The sequence below is a fragment of the Macaca fascicularis genome, chromosome 7, assembly GCF_037993035.2.
Source record: "Macaca fascicularis isolate 582-1 chromosome 7, T2T-MFA8v1.1".
NCBI lineage: Eukaryota > Metazoa > Chordata > Mammalia > Primates > Cercopithecidae > Macaca > Macaca fascicularis.
In genome coordinates, this window is record NC_088381.1 from 68,164,769 (window position 1) to 68,178,639 (window position 13,871).

Here is a 13,871-nt window from a genome sequence, read left to right on the forward strand (position 1 = left end):
TCCGCTTCCGGCGGGCTAATGTTGAGGGTGCCTGTCAAGTCTCGCGATAATTAAAGCTCGTCGTGTGGCTCGCTTTGCAACAGATCGCTTCTTCAAATGCTGGCGCAACGCCCAGAGCTCGATGAGGTGTGGGCAAGTAGCTGTCTGAAGGTGGATGATGCCCTCCATGCGCTTTCAGCCTGCCTGGTGGGTGGCCAGTCTAAAACGTCGCCGTCTATTAAGCTCCTTTGACTGGGAGCCGTGGACGGGTAGAGACGGAAGTTCTGGGAATCACCGGAGAAGGGAGGGAAAGGCTCCTTCCGGCCGCCTGCTCCCGGCGTCTTCGTGGGGAACTGAGGTGAGAGCAGGCCGTGAAGAGTAGACACGACTGATGACTTCAGGGATGCTAAACCTTTCTCTCCTGCCTGGGCAAGCCTCGGTAGTAAGATTTCCGTAGTCTGTTTTGTATGTGGTTTTGCAGAAACATACTACTCTCTGCTCCAGCTTCAGTCGTCAGTATCCAGCTACTTCCAAGAGCCTTGCCCATGTGTTCTGGGATGTTCCGCAAATGTATAAACACTTAATATCCCGACAAAGCTTGGCCTCTTCCCTCCCAAACTACTTCCCAGGCTATGCACCCGTTTTTGTTAATACAATCAACTTGGAAACTTTGATGTCAGATTTGATGCCCTTTCTTTCCTTCCCATGCTCCAATCACTTGCCAAGTCCTGTCGATTGTACCCCTACAGTAATTCTGGCATCCTCTTAACCACTGCCCCCACCTAACCAAAGTTCTCATTACCATCCCCTGCACGGTGTCAGTGCAGTACTTTTCTCATTGATGTCCTGCCTCTAGCATCACTCTGCTACTAATCTATCTGACATATACCTGCTATAGGAGTAGTCATCTTCAAGCACCACCGTGATCCAAAATAGCTGATCCAATGCCTCTCTGTTGCCTGTAGAGGTCAAGTTTATTAACTTGGATTCAAAAGTTTTTTTTGTTTTCTGCTGTTCCCCTTCCATTCTCCCTCAGTCAGTGGTAAACCAGACCCTGTGAAGTACTTCATGCATAAATCATTACATTTTTATAGATTGCTTATGTCCCTTGCATGAAATACCTGTCCCTCCCTCTCATCTCCAAATACTGAAGTTCTTTCCATTATTTAAAGCTTTAGAAAGTGACATCTCCACCTAGAAATAATTTTTCTTTCTATTGAGAATCCATCATATTTCTGGAACTTCATGTATTTAGTTATTACCACTTTCTAACTTCGATCTACAATTATTTACTTGCAAGTTTTTCCCCCTATTAAACTGTAAACAGGCCTTTATCCAATGCATTTCTACATTCTGGAGTGTATTAACATTGTGCTTCTTTGTTTGTTTGTTTGTTTCTTTGACACAGGGTCTCATTCTGTTGCCCAGGCTGGAGTGCAGTGACGTGAGCATGGCATACTGCAGCCTCAACTTCCTGGGCTCAGGTGATCCTCTTGGCTCAGCCTCCCGAGAGCTGGGACTACAGGTGCACACCACTGCCCTGCTAATTTTTCGTATTTTTGTAGAGATGAAATTTCGCAGTATTGCCCAGTCTGGTCTTGAGCTCTGGGCTCAAGCAGTCCACCTACCTCAGCCTCCCAAAGGGCTGGGATTACAGGCCTGAGCCACCAAGCCCAGCCCCACATTGTGCTTTTTACATGAAGTTAGCACTAAGTAAGTGTTTGTGGAATGAATGATAGAACTATGAATATTCCAAGTAATGTTTTAGAAACATTAACCTAGCAAAAGTGTATAGGATAGTATGGATGAGGGAATAGGATAGTCTTGGTGTTGGGTAGTAAAGGTAAGAGGTGTAACAACCAAGGTTACAATAATTGAATAGTACTATCCTGGAGCTCCTTTAGTGCAATTGGTTAGTGTACAGTACTTAATGTGAATAGTACTATCCTTAGTTACTGAGTGGATGATGGGAGAAAAAGATTGGCAGAAATCAGGGAAGGAGGCCGGGCCCGGTTGCTCATGCCTGTAATCCCACCACTTTGGGAGGCTGAGGCGGGCGGATCACGAGGTCAGGAGATCGAGACCATCTTGGCGAACACGGTGAAACCCTGTCTCTATTAAAAACACAAAAAATTAGCCGGGCGTGGTGGCAGGCACCTGTAGTCCCAGCTACTCCGGAGGCTGAGGCAGGAGAATGGCGTGAACCTGGGAGGCGGAGCTTGCAGTGAGCCAAGATCGCGCCACTGCATTCCAGCCTGGGCGACAGAGCGAGACTCCATCTCCAAAAAAAAAGAACCAAAAAAAAAAAAAAAAAAAAGGGAAATCAGGGAAGAAGCTGGGTGTGGTGGCTCACTGCTGTAATCCCAGCACTTTGAGAGACTGAGGCAGGTGGATCACCTGATGTCAGGAGTTCAAGACCAGCCTGACCAACATGGTGAAATCCTGTCTTTACTAAAAATTCAAAAAAATTAGCTGGGCGTGGTCGCGGGCACCTGTAATCCCAGCTACTCGGGAAGCTGAGGCAGGGAGAATTGCTTCAACCTGGGAGGCAGAGGTTGCAGTGAGCTGAGATTCCACCACTGCACTCCAGCCTGGGCAACAGAGTGAGACTCCATCTAAAAAAAAAAAAAAAAAAAAAAAAGAGAAATCAGGAAAGACTCCAATTATTTAAGCCTGGGAAATTGGGGCTGAAAAGGAATATCTATAAGGTAAATTGGCTTTAAGGCAAAAATGAACTCAGAGCCCAAATACATTTGTAAAATTTGAAACACTGGTGAAATATTCAAGAGAAAATTTCCGGGGGTGTTGTTAGAAATTCAAGACTAAAGCTCAGGAAAGAGAGTCTCTGCCCAGATGTGTAAATGTGTCAGTAATTCATGAAGAAACAATAGTTGAAATAACTTGTGTACAGATGCTCCCCGACAGGACAGTTTGACTTAACGATTGTTATACTTTACAGTGGTACCATGTGCATTCAGTAGCAGTGTACTTTGAGTACCTATACATTCTATTTTTCACTTTCAGTATAGTAGTCAATAAATTATATGAGATATTCAACACTTTATTATAAAATAAGCTTTGTGTTAAATGAGCCTGCCCAACTATAGGCTAATGTAAGTGTCCTGAGCATGTTTAAGGTAGGCTAAGCCAAACTATGATGTTTGGTAGATTAGGTGTACTAACTGCATTTTTGACTTAATGATATTTCTACTTATGATGGGTTTATCTGGACATAACCCTGTCAAAAATCAAGGAGCAGCTGTATATGATCTTTTCAACAGGGAAAGCATTCATAGAGAAGAGAAGGCTACCAAGGCCTATCCCTCAGGAAATACCCATATTTAGGAGACAAGAATAGGACATAGAAAACTTGAAGGGGGCGGTGTAACAAATGAAAAACTGAGAAAAATGCTTCCCCACCTAATATCAGGAATCAAGGAGGATATTTGGAAAGGGGCTTCTTGTAGGCTAGTTTGCTTGTTTCCTTGTGACTATTACTGACATTATTTGTAAGTAATGAGGACTTACCCAGAAAAGAATATATAGGTTGGGCATCCCTAATCCCCAAATCCAAAATCCAAAATGTCCCCAAATCCAAAACTTTTTGAGTGCCAACATGACACTCAAAGGAAATGCTCATTGGAGCATTTTGGATTTCAGATTTTCATAGCAGGCATACTCAACTGGTATTTCCTTCCTGTAAATTTGTGTGTGACACTTAGGGGCCTCTAGGCCTCTGAGAGTTTCTATGAAGAACTCTAGGTATTCCAGCAGATTTTCAAATTTTCAAATGAAATTATTTTCTGCCTACCAATGTCTTTTCATACTCTGTTATCTTATTGATTATTATGTCTCATTTTCTGACAACAGGAAATCTGTTTCATGAAGGGGAATTTTCTAGATAACTGACACTCAAACTTTAAGCATCAGAAATTTTTCATTGAAACCACTTTTGATGGAAATGTTTGCAAAATGTGCCTCTTACCTATCTGGTATAACCATAGTATGTGGGCCATAATTTAATCTTTGCTTGGCAACTAAAAGTCACTGTTCAAGCATCAGTTATATTCTTCTGGATATTAATATCCTTGGGCCTGTTGATATGTATGAGAAAGGTTACATCATGATATTTATAGTGTCTTTTTCTACTAATTGTAGACATTTTGTTTTACCTAAGCAGATGTATTTTTTAAATTGTGGTAAAATATATGTAACATAAAATTTACCATTTTAACCATTTTTAAGTGCAGAGGTCATTGACAGTAAGTACATTCACATTGTTGTGCAACCATCACCACCATCCATCTCCAGAAATTTTTTCGTCTTCTCACACTGAAATTCTGTGCCCATGAAGCCATAACTGCATTTTCCTCTCCTCCCTGCCCCTAGCAACCACCATTCTACTTTGTCTTTATGAATATGACTACTCTAGGTACATCATGCAAATGAAATACATTATATGCCGTTTTGTGACTGGCTTATTTAACTTAGCATAAGGTCCTCAAGGTTCATCCACATTGTAGCGTATGTCAGAATTTCCTTCCCTTTTATTGAATAATATTGCATTGTATGTTTATACCGTATTTTGTTATCCATTCATCTATTAATGGACACTTGAGCTGCTTCCTCTTTTTGGCTATTATGAATAATGTGTCTGTAAATATAGATATACAAATATCTATTTAAGTCCCTGCTTTCTATTCTTTTGAGTATATACCCAGAAGTGGAATTGCTGGATCATATGATAACTTTATTATTAATTTTCTGAGGAACCACCATAGTGTTTTCCATAATGGCTGTGCCATTTTACATTCCCAATGGCAGTGCGCAATTACTCATAACTTTAAACCTTAGTTTGACCCAATGATCTACAGGCAAAACACACCAGCAGAAAGTCCTGGGGAATCCTAGCATCAAAAGAACTCGACTTTCAGAGGCCATTTGTGATCTTGGACAACAACCACTTTAGAGACAGTAAAGCGGTCAAGAGGTTATGCAATTTATCCAGGGGCACAGCTGGTAAATGGGCCTGTCAAATGGGATAGGAAGAGGGAGATATTGGGCAGCTTGCAGTTGCCTGTGTCTTTGGCCAGTGCATCCTCTGCTCTTGCAAGTTGTGCTTGCAATTATTCCTTCTCTCTTCTCTGTTTTCAACTCTCCCTCTTTACTGGCTGCTTGCATCCCCACACTTGCTCAAATTTCTTCAGTCTCAAGACAAAACCAATACCCTGCCCTCAATCCTGTATCCTCCTCAGACTATCTCGGATCTCCTTCCCGTGCCCCCTCCCGCCCCCCACCCCCATGGGTATTTTACAAAGAATACTCCACACCTGCAGTTTATACTTCTCTACCTTTTCCATACAATTCAGTCCAATTTCTGCCCTTGAGTACTCCACTGAAACCACTCTACTAAAACCACCCTGGCAAAGTTCACTAGGGAAAAGTTTTCCCAGGGCCAAATTCAAGACTCTTTTTAAAATCGTCAGCATATTTCGTATCTGTGCAGTATTTGTCGCCTTTATCTCCTTCCTCCTTTAAACCTTCTCACTTTGTTTCCAAGTTTCTCATGATTTTCCTCTTCCCGGGGTCACTGTTTTCTTATTGTTCTGTATTATTTTATGTGATGGTCAGTCAGGTGTGGCCACAAAAGGAGATACAGGAGAGGCTCTGAAAAACAAAGTTCATTATACTCACAAGTCCTGGAGATAGGAAGCACAACACGCCACGCAGGGGCACATGTGAAAGACACCAGGGTGGTCAGAGGCAGAAGACAGAAGCAAGGGGAAAGCATTAAGCTGGAGTCTTTACTGGAGTTTCATTAGGAAAGGAAAGGCAGGTCAGGGTAAACATTTTAGGATTGGCTAGTTTGAATAACTTCAGAGGGCTGTAAACTATAGGGATGGTCCCTAGTTGCCTGGTACCTGGCCCTGGGGTGATTGAGACAGGAATATTGTCTTGTGGGGTGGATGGGCCATATAGAGGGGGTATGGCTCTTGATCGGTTGGTTTGTGTATTTCAGGCATGCTCCTGGCTGGGCCCTTTTTTAAGACATCAAAACATAATATATACCTCTTAGTGGTATATAACAAAAAATAAAAATTATTTACAGAAATTTATATATCTATATGTGTATATATATAAACATACATACATATATTTGATACACTTTTCTATCTCTGTCTCTTTGGCTGATTCTCTCTTCCTCTGCCTGCTGCTTAAATGTTGGTATCCCCATAACCTTGCCTGTACTCTCCTTGTGTTGCCTATGCAGACTATCACTTTTGTGGCTTCAGCTTCCATTTCTGTTCCGATGACTCAACAATGGATATCTCCAGCCATCCATCACATATGAGCTCTAGACTCGTAAATACTCCTGCTTGCTAGAAATTTCCATCTGGATGTCCAACAGGCATCTGCAGCATGTGTCTAAATGGGAGTTCATCTTTCTTCCTGAACCTGTTTATCTACCTCTCTTTCCATTTTCAGAGAATGCTTCCTCCCAGTTTCCCTTGCCAGAAATCTAGCAGCCATCCTGGACTCTTCCATCTCTCTTACTCCAGATACTTAGTGTCTCCTTAAGTCCTGTGAACTTCAGCTTCTGACTGAACTTTCTCTTCTGTTTGTCCACTCCTCTTCTTTCCTTCATGTCACCCTCTTGGTTATAGCATTCATCATTTTTCACACAAACCAAGGTGACAGTCTCTTAACTGGTCAGTCCCTGTATCTGGCCTTGCTCCCCTCCAGACCCTTCTCCACTCTGCTAGTAGAGCATCCTTTATCATTGTGAAACATACAGAAAATAATTGATGATAATATAATTAATTATATATCTATCAGCTAGCTCAGAGTAGCTTGATTATATCTAGCCCTGGATCCATCAACCTTTCCTAATTTCTTCTAGGATACAATCCAAGCTCCTTAGTTTGGAATGCGCAGCTGATCAAGATTCAACTCTGTCTTATTGGTCCAGTATCATCTCCTGCCACTCTCCCTGTATTAGTCTGTTCTTATGCTGCTTTATTAATAAAGATATACCTAAGACTAGGTAATTTATAAAGGTAAGAGGTTTAATTGACTCACAGTGCAGCATGGCTGGGGAGGCCACAGGAAACTTACAATTATGGCAGAAAGGGAAACAAACACGTCCTTCTTTACATAGTGGCAGGAGAGAGAAAAGTGAGAACCAAGTGAAGGGGGAAGCCCTTTATAAAACTGTCAGATTGGGGCTGGGTGCAGTGGCTCACGCCTGTAATCCCAGCACTTTGGGAGGCCGAGGTGGGTGGATCACGAGGTCAAGAGATCGAGACCATCCTGGCCAACATGGTGAAACCCCGTCTCTACTAAAATTCAAAAGCTAGCTGGGTGTAGTAGCACACACCTGTAGTCCCAGCTACTCAGGAGGCTGAGGCAGGAGAATCGCTTGAACCCGGGAGGCAGAGGTTGCAGTGAGCTGAGATCATGCCACTGAACTCCAGCCTGGCAATAGAGTGAGACTCCCTCTCAAAAAAATGAAAAACTGTCATATCTCATGAGAACTTACCCACTCTCACAAGAATAGCATGGGGGAAACTACCCCCATGATTCAATTACCTCCCTCCCACAACACATGGGGATTGTTGAAAGTACAAAATGAGATTTGGGTGGGGACACAGCCAAACTGTATCACTGCCTAAACGAACTAAATGCATACCCATATCAAACTGTTTAAAGTTATTGGAAGACTTTGTTCTGTGTTGAACACATGCTGTTGCTTCTGTTTGCAGTGCCCTCCCCACTCTGCTCTACCTGGTAAACAGCCTCTTCAGGTGATCTTCCGTAATACATCCCAGTATTGTCCCCACCTCCAAGGAGAACAGATTATTTTTTCCTTTATATCTTTCATATACCTAGTCATGCGTTTATCACAGGAAGTGAATTCCTGTGAGTAATTGTAATTTGTTTACATCCACCTAAATAATAAACTCCTGGAGGGTAAGGCCGTGTCTTTCACATCTTTAGCAATGAGCATAGAGTCTGACAATCTGATACATAGTTGGTGCTCAGTTAATATTTATTGATCTCACCCCTGCCTTCCTCTCCAGGTTTGTTTGTTTATTTTAAGATGGGGTCTCCCTCTGTTGCCTAGGCTGGAGTGCAGAGGCACGATCTCGACTTGCTGCAACCTCTGCTTCTCGGGTTCAAGTGATTCTCCTGCCTTAGCCTCTGGAGTAGCTGAGATTACAGGTGCCTGCTGCCACACCCAGCTAATTTTTGTATTTTTGGTGGAGACGGGGTTTCACCATGTTTGCCAGGCTGGTCTTGAAATGCTGACCTCAAATGATCCACCTGCTTCAGCCTCCCAAAGTGCTGGGATTATAGGCGTGATCCACCGGGCCCAGGCTTCCAGTTTTATTTTTGACTAATTTTTTCCCATTTCCTCTCCCCTGAGTCAACATTCAATCATATATAAAGACTCAGCCCACCTCTTGTACATAACACATTTGTTCCCTGGACTCCCTTTTATCAGATAGGCATTCACATTACCTTATTGAATCTGTTTTGATGTCCCTCTTTCCTGCTACAGTGTAAGTGCTAAGAGTACAGGGACCATGTGTGATGTCTCTTCATCTCCAGCCCTAGCACTGAGGCTGACACATCAGGCAGTGAAGAGATATTTATTAACATAAGAGTGAAGGACTTAGACTTTACAATTTATAAGGTCTCCTCCAGCTCTAAAACTGATCTGAGGCTCTGAAAATTGTGACATCATCTAAAAGTTTTCTCTGAGCAGATGGTCACAACAGTTGAAGTACCAATTTAAACAGTTGGCAAATATGAGGTAAACATTTAAGTAAGTTAATCAGAATGAAGGTGAATCCTTTAACAGAATTGGAAAATTAACAAAACCGTGGATCCAAGTAATCCCAGGCACCCCGTTTGCACCCATGGTGGGTTCCATATGTTCCCTTCGATAACACATGTGCCTCGGGAGCTTCTCAGAAAGGTGTTTAACAACCTCCCTATGACTAAACCACTACTGGCTAGAAATGAGCTGTAAGCACTTATTTCTGTACCGCAAAAATTACTTTTTTTCTTTAGCATTTTGCTATAATTTGCTTGATTTTTGTTAACACAAAGTAAGATCATTTAATATTTTGTGTTCAGGTATAATCCTAATCTAAAGATTCTTAGGTTTTTTTTCCACCCCACAAACATTGCTATACAATTTATTTCTGGGCTTAGTGTTGTGGGAGTGAGGAGAGTTAAAAACATGTGGAACACAGCTGGGTACGGTGGCTCATGCCTGTAATCCGGCACTTTGGGAGGCCAAGGGGGGCAGATCACCTGAGGTCAGGAGCTTGAGACCAGCCTGGGCAACATGGTGAAACCCTGTCTCTGCTAAAAGTACAAAATTAGCTGGGCGTGGTGGCGCATTCCTGTAATCCCAGCTACTTGGAAGGCTGAGGCAGTAGAATTGCCTGAACCCTGGAGGTTGTGGTGAGCCAAGATCATGCCATTGTACTCCAGCCTGGGCAACAAGAGCAAAACTCTGTCTCAAAAAAAAAAAAAACCCCACACAAATCTTAAGATCTAATTGTAGAGTCAACCAAAAGATAGTTATGATGGTAATATATGCAGTATATAAAATAGCGTGGCCTCACGCCTGTAATCCTAACACTTTGGGAAGCCGAAGTGGGTGCATCACCTGAGGTCAGGAGTTCTAGAGCAGCCTGGCCAACATGGCAAACCCCATCTCTACTAAAAATACAAAAATTAGCTGGGTGTGGTGGCAGGCAACTGTAATCCCAGATACTTGGGAGGCTGAGGCAGGAGAATCGCTTGAACTTGGGGGGTGGAGGTTGCAGTGAGCTGAGGTCGCAACAGTGCACTCCAGCCTGGGTGACAGAGCAGACTCTGTCTCAAAAATAAATAAATAAATAAATAAATAAATAAATAAATAAAACAGTGCATAATAATCTAATGGGATGCAGGGAGAGATAATTGCAACTAGGTGTATAAGTATAGAGGTACTTCAGGGTAAAGGAAGAATAAGAGGAAAGTGAAATTAACCTTGAGAAATTTACTGAAGAAGGTGATTCTGCAACAAACATATACACAGAGTGCATGCACACACACACTATATGGATTGCCAGAAGTGAGCTCCTGTGAGGAATATGAATTCTTGGGTACAGAGGATGCAAACTGACCATTCTTTTAAAATTTATTTTATTTAAAATTTTAAAAATTTTTTAATTTATATGGGTACATAGTAGGTGTATATATTTATGGGACACAGGAGATGCTTTGATACCAGCACACAATGTGAAATAAGAACATCATGGAGAATGGCGTATCCATCCCCTCAAGCATTTATCCTTTGTGTTACAAACAATCCAATAACACTCTTTTAGTTATTTTAAAATGTACTATTATTATTTACTATAGTCACTCTGTTGTGCTATCAAATAGTAGGTCTTACTCTATTTTTGTTGTACTATTTAACTATCCCCACCACCATCCCCCATCATGCCACTACCCTTCTTAGCCTCTGGTAACCATCCTACTCTTTATCTCCATGAGTTCAATTGTTGTGATTTTTAGATTCCACAAGTAAGTGAGAACATGCAATGTTTGTCTTTCTGTGCCAGGCTTATTTCACTTAATATAATGACCTCCTGTTCCATCTATGGTGTTGCAAATGACAGGACCTCATTCTTTTTTATGGCTGAATAGTACTCCATTGTGTATATGTACCACACTTTCTTTATCCAATTATCTGTTGATAGACACTTAGATTGCTTCCAAATTTTAGCTACTGTGAACCATGCTGCAGCAAACATGAGAGTGCAGATATCTCTGATATGCTGATTTCCTTTCTTTTGGGTATATACCTAGCAGTGGGATTATTGGATCAAATGGTAGCTCTGTTTTTAGTTTTTTGAGGAACCTCCAAAATTTCTCCATAGTGGTTGTACTAATTTACCTTCCCACCAACAATGTATGAGGCTTCCCTTTTCTCAACATCCTCACCAGCATTCATTGCCTGTCTTTTGGATATAAGCTGTTTTAACTCTGGTGAGATGATACCTCATTGTAGTTTTGATCTGCATTTCTCTGGTGATCAGTGACGTTGAGCACCTTTTCATATGCCTGTTTGCCATTTGTATGTCTTTTTTTTCTTTTTGAGATGGAGTCTGTCTTTTGCCCAGGCTGGAGTGCAGTGGTGCGATCTTGGCTCACTGCAACCTCCGCCTCCTTGGTTCAAGTGATTCTCCTGCCTCAGCCTCCAGAGTAGCTGGGATTACAGGCACCCGCCATCACACCCAGCTAATTTTTGTATGTTTAGTAGAGACGGGGTTTTACCAAGTGGGCCAGGCTGGTCTTGAACTCCTGACCTCAGGCAATCCACCCACCTCGGCCTTCCAAAGTGCTGGGATTACAGGCGTGAGCCACCGCACCTGGCCTGTATATCTTATTTTAAGAAATGTCGGCTGGGCATGGTGGCTCACGCCTGTAATCCCAGTACTTTGGGAGGCCGAGGTGGGTAGATTGTTTGAGGTCAGGAGTTTGAGACCAGCCTGGCCAACATAGTGAAACCCCACCTCTACTAAAAATACAAAAAATTAGCTGAGTGTGGTGGTGGCGCCTGTAATCCCAGCTACTTGGGAGGCTGAGACAGGAGAATCGCTTGAACCTGGGAGGAGGAGGTTGTTGTGAGCCGAGATTGCACCGTTGCACTCCAGTCTGGGCAACAAGAGCGAAACTCTGTCTCAAACAAAACAAAACAAAACAAAAAACACTGTTCAAATCATTTGCCTGGCCAGACGTTTATGTCTGTAATCCCAGCACTTTGGGAGGCCAAGGCGGGCGGATCACTTGAGGTCAGGAGTTGCAGACCAGCTTGCTCAACATGGTGAAACTCCGTCTCTACAAAAAATACAAAAATTAGCCGGGGTGGTGGCATGCACCTGTAATCCCAGCCACTTGGGAGGCTGAGACATGATAATTGCTTGAACTGGGAGGTGGAGGTTGCAGTGAGCTGAGATTATGCCATGGCACTCCAGACTGGGTGACAGAGCAAGACTTAGTCTCAAACAAAAACACATCTTTTGCTTTTTTTTTTTTTTTTGGATTATTAGATTTTTTCTTATTGAGTTATTTGGCCTCCTTATGTATTCTTGTTGTTAATCCCTTGTCAGATGGGTAGTTTGTAAATATCTTCCCCCATTCTGTGGGTCCTAATTCTTTTGTAGAATACTCTTCAGAGACACACTCCAAGACTGCTGCATTTCCCTGTGGGCTGACTCACAGAGCTCTTTACTAGTCTCCTCTCCCAAGTTCCCCCAGGGAGCCCCTGTGTAATATCATCCCAATCATATTTGGAATATGAGCTATGACCCTCACTCACCTGGGGAAATATGTCTCTCTCCTCAGATTAGAGCATATTCATTCTAATTAGACATTGTCATGTGTTGACTCTGTTGTTGCCGTGGTACGTAGAAGTCTGCCCTTCCCATAGGTGAGTGGTGAACCTTTGCTGTATGGAGATCTTTATTATTTTTTTTGTTTGTTTTTTTGAGATGGAGTTTCGTTCTTGTTGCCCAGATGGGAGTGCAGTGGTGCGATCTCGGCTCACTGTAACCTCCGCCTCCCGGATTCAAGCAGTTCTCCTGCCTCAGCCTCCCAAGTAGCTGGGACTACAGACACGCCACCACGCCCAGCTAATTTTGTATTTTTAGTAGAGATGGGGTTTCTCCATGTTGATCATGCTGGTCTGAAACTCCTGACCTCAGGTGATCCACCCGCCTCTGCCTCCCAAAGTGCTGGGATTACAGGTGTGAGCCACCGCGCTTGGCCGATCTTTAGTATTTTTAAGTGGGAAGGACATTGGCTTAATTTTTTCACCCAGGCTGGAGTGCAGTGGCGCGATCTGTGCTCATTGCCACCTCCGCATCCTGGGTTCAAGTGATTCTCGTGCCTCAGACTCCTGGGTTCAAGTGATTCTTCTGCCTCAGCCTCCCGAGTAGCTGGGATTACAGGTGTGCACCACCATGACTGGCTAATTTTTGTATTTTTAGTAGAGACAGTGTGTCACCATGTTGGCCACACTGGTCTCGAACTTCTGGCCTCATGTAATCTGCCGACCTCGGCCTTCCAAAGTGCTGGAATTACAGGTGTGAGCCACCGTGCCTGGCCACACATTGGCTTTAGATGGATGCAGATGACCTGAGTGACTTTGCCGAGATACTTCTCTGAGGCTTAGTTTCCTGCTTCCAAAATGAGATTATAATGATTTTATGAACTATGATGTGTTTTCTGTAGCCTAGATAAGCATTAACAAACAGTTCCTCACTGTTTCTCAAACCAAAATAAAACACTCTAACTTGGCTTGACAAGGGATTCTAATACAAACATTTTGTCATTGTCCTATGAAAACAACCATGTTAAAATGTGAAGACTACTAGGACTACCATTATGTAGTAAATATTGAGCATTTACTACATGCCAGGCATGTGTACCTCACGGAGGTCTACCCCAAATTTAATGATTCTTGAGAACTCACACAGAGTAAGATGTCCACCAGGTCCAAACATGTAGAACTGCAGGCTCACTGCTTAGCGCCCAGATACAACTTTTACCTCCATATAAAGCATTTTGTTACTCAGAGGGCCACGTCACTTTGGGTTATTATCCATATCTGAGGCTTTGAAATTCCTGCTGTGCCAGCACTTGAGGCAATCTCCATTTTCTTGTACCTCTACTGCAGCACCTAAGAACTGCCCTCCCCTCTCCCTTCCCCTCCCCTCCCTCCCCTCCCCCTCCCCTCCCCCTCCCCTCCCCCTCCCCTCTCCTTCCCCTTCCCTTCACGTTTTGCTATCATTGCCTAGGCTGGAGTGCAGTGGTGCCATCTC

The 13,871-nt window shown here is 43.1% G+C and overlaps 1 protein-coding gene across 8 annotated transcripts in view; it reads left to right on the forward strand.

The window, feature by feature from the left end:
* The first annotated feature begins 45 nt into the window (after positions 1-45).
* HOMER2 (homer scaffold protein 2) overlaps positions 46-13,871 on the forward strand; it is a 144,715-nt gene continuing 130,889 nt past the window's right edge. For 6 of the 8 annotated variants that reach the window (XM_073996574.1, XM_073996575.1, XM_045395924.2 and 3 more), the window contains exon 1: positions 46-337. The gene's annotated coding sequence lies outside the window, so the exon portion shown is untranslated. Of the gene's footprint in view, positions 419-13,871 lie in introns of all 8 variants that reach the window. The other 2 variants (XM_065548324.2, XM_045395920.3) reach the window with 2 other exon arrangements.